We start from the raw sequence: 3,530 nt of genomic DNA, 5'->3' as shown, positions 1-3,530 counted from the left end.
TCTCTCTCGAGGAGGTAGGTTTCCATTACCGGACACGGTGGCTGCCAGAACCCGAGATGGTGTTAACCAGTCAGTCACTATGCGTACCTCCTAATCATGTCGTGGATTCAACGTGCGCAAAACATCAGAATTCACTTTTGACAATCATACGTTTGTCTACGCAAACATCGGGTTTCTATGTATACTATCGACGGCCGCTTCACTGGGCATGCCATTGCTCTACAGCTGGAATTGCGGAAAGCCCTCACGCTGTCGTACCTACGTGCGAGCAAAGAAGAATGTTTAATGTTTATTACGGCGAAAGCGTTAGATGCCGTCGGCTGCGTGTAAGGTTTTCCTTGACCGTCGGTAGCGTCGGCGGCGTGTGCACGAGTGATACAAAATATCATGATCATGTGATGGCATAATCATGACGTGACAGATCTCCAAAATTTCGGACGTCATCACATTACATCGTCGCTTAGTCAATGGTGGGCCGATCACGGAGGCAGTGCCCAACAAGGTGAGGTGCCTCCGATCCTGGAGGCAGTGCAAAACCACGTTAGGTGCAGAAAGATCTCGTAGGGGTGCGAGGGAGGATCAATACATCGACTGAGAAGCTGAAGAAGATGGATTTCGCCTTCGAGTCGTCTTAGGCGAATGCATACGGAACCCCGTGAGTTCTCCCAAGTGACAGTGCGATGGATATATATAATTAAAAAAAATACTTGCCGAGTCAATTCGTTCAAACTTGTACTAATGCGCTTGTAACACTTGTCTAAAGCGGTCGAGCGCGTGGCTGCGGCCGCCGACGCCGTCTGGAGCTGATACTTCGCGTTATCTACAATCTTCTGTTCATGCTTTAATTAGAGCACAAAGAACTATAGTTCCCTGTGCTCTAATTGAAGCATGAACAGAAGCTTGTAGATAACGCGAGGTATCAGCTTCAGACGGCGTCGGCGGCCGCAGCCACGCACTGCAGCCACTGCAGCGATGGCTATGTCTGGTTTCATTACGGTGTCGGTCTTTGCATATGTTTACAAATAACCTCGGCTGAAACGGCGGACTGACCGCACTATAGACAAGTGTAATTCGGGCTATTCGAGTACCAAAATTTCAACCCGTCTATGTAACCAGTTCGGCTGACATTGCTTTCGAAGCCATATTGTTTTGCTCAATATGATACATAATAAACTATAGACTCACTCGCCACAAAGCTCTCAGAAACATACATGACGTCACACTTTAAGCGGGCGTTGCGATGAGACTCGCTTTCATAATGCAGAACCCTGCCCAGGTCTGTGGTTTCTATGCAATTCTGTGGAAGACCTCGGTGTTGCTGACGTCGATCGCTCTCGAATCGTACACTTTTCGGTGTCTTCAAACCTTATTTATAGAATATAAGTTTTCGTCTGAGTCGTAAACAAAGCCCGCGAAAATATAGAGAAAAGTTTGTCTCAACCACGACCCTCTCGCCGACGATCGCAAAACTCACGAACGTGCCTCACATGGAGAAATAGTGCGGCGCTGTTCTGGATATGGTAATAAATGAGCACGTATTGCCGTTAAGCGAGAAATTCATGCCGGCCATCGTTTTCATTTCACCGCGTAAAACACAGCCGTTAGGTTTCAAGATATCGCTGCAAAGAGACGGGGAAAGCACAGATCATCGCTGGCCTTGGAGTTTTTCTTTTCGATCTGTGAGCTCAATTCGAATGCGCCGTTTGCTCATTCGCACCACGTTTTGAGAACACTTCCATCGCCGCGAAAGCTGATAGCGCACAGAACAGTAGAATTCTGAATCGCACGTTCGTTATAGCACACCTCAGAGGTCTCTTATCGGAATGCTTTCTAATCATGAAACGAGCGAAGGTGGGGACCGTAATCTGCTCTATCCTGGCCCCTCGCATTAACCGATGCTGTTTTTGTTACCATAGTGGATAAACTATCCCAGCATATGTTTTGCCCAGCGGGGTTGGTTACATATGCTGACAGGGTGGGCGGAGGAAAGCGTTATATAATATATTTGACACATTATGCAGCTGTATAATCATAAGCAGCATAACTTAATAACAGCAGCGACCAAAGACGGGATTTTCTTCGCATCTTGACACAGAATGCAGCCGGAACTTGGAGACCTGTGATAAAAGTAGCAAATAAAACAAAACGGTAAAATCATATCCGGAAATCCTAGCTTGGTGACATCATTTTGTGGTATAGTATCCGAGCTGGGACGTATTAAATATACATAGCGTATATTATAGCATATAATCTACCATCCTGTATCTGGCATTATTGTATTATGAAATTGTAGCAGCTACAAAACAATTTAACTGATGCCCTTAGGCAAGAAAAATGGTTCCCGGAAACGGCCGAAACCCCGACCACGTTGTGCCCTCGTTTACGCCGTCTTCGAGTTTGCCAACGTTCTCTGCTTCACTTCAACTTAACAATAATATACCGCAGGGTGCGGCGTTGTAGAAGTGTTTGAAAGCAAGGTCCAACAATAATCGATTTACTCGCTTAACTCTTTTTTCAAGCACAGCCTTCACGGCGTTGTTTGGCTCGTTGTCAGCAACAGAGCGCTCTCCGCGCGCTTCAAGCCAGCACCGCGAAATTGCTGTGTCACGCTTTGTTTATCACTCCTCGTTAGCGGGTCGTTATACCGTCGGCATTCCGATGTGTGGCAAGTGCTCCTTTCATTGAGCCCTTCTGCACGGCGCGGTCATTGACACCACTCCGGTTGTTTGTCGAAGCACCGCACTACTCTCGTGCACTGAAAAAGCAGCTTATATCCCTTAATTAACAACAGACCGACATTCGAAGGCGCACCATGTATCTTTTCTCGTCGTTTGTTTATTCCGTGTCAGAAAACAAACGCAAAAGATCAATGGAAGGAACGAGCTTACACGCACCACTCCAGGAATGCTCGCTGCTGTCTGCCTTCTTTCGGCGAAAAGAGGAGGTATATATTAACGGGAAGAAAACGAGAAACCAAGAAAAGTTGACACGTCCAAGATACACGAAAACACGAAAGGCTGCAGCCCACGCGAGTGGGAGCGCAGAAGAAAACAATCCGTCAAGTGCGAAGCTAATTAAAAGAACCCTCGACAGAAGGCCACAGCCGCTACAAAATAATACATACCACGCTAGCTCGTGGCGAAATTGCCGCCTGTGCCGCCTAGTGGCGAGCCGCCCGCTGTCGAAAGCATTGCTGTAGCCGCACATTCCCAGGGAACGCTTTCGATAGCAAGACTAACCAATAGACGACGCACACGACAATTTCGCTACGCGCTGGCGTGTTCCGTATTATATCGTGGCCGACAGGACCTTACAGCACGCTGGTGCAGCAGCTATACGTGTGCCGAGATCGCAGTTGAGAAATTCAAGGGTTCAACTGCACGAATACTAAGTACGTCAAAGCACGATGTCTTACAAACGCGCCGCACTGCATTCTGAAACTCACATACGCATATACTAAGACTGGTGCATAGAGGATGGTTTTATAAATCGAAAGCCTAGATGCCTCATCAAACGCGATAAGTGACCGT

Source organism: Rhipicephalus sanguineus, chromosome 9 (genome assembly GCF_013339695.2).
Source record: "Rhipicephalus sanguineus isolate Rsan-2018 chromosome 9, BIME_Rsan_1.4, whole genome shotgun sequence".
NCBI classification, from domain to species: domain Eukaryota; kingdom Metazoa; phylum Arthropoda; class Arachnida; order Ixodida; family Ixodidae; genus Rhipicephalus; species Rhipicephalus sanguineus.
Note: the sequence above shows the minus strand (reverse complement) of the source record.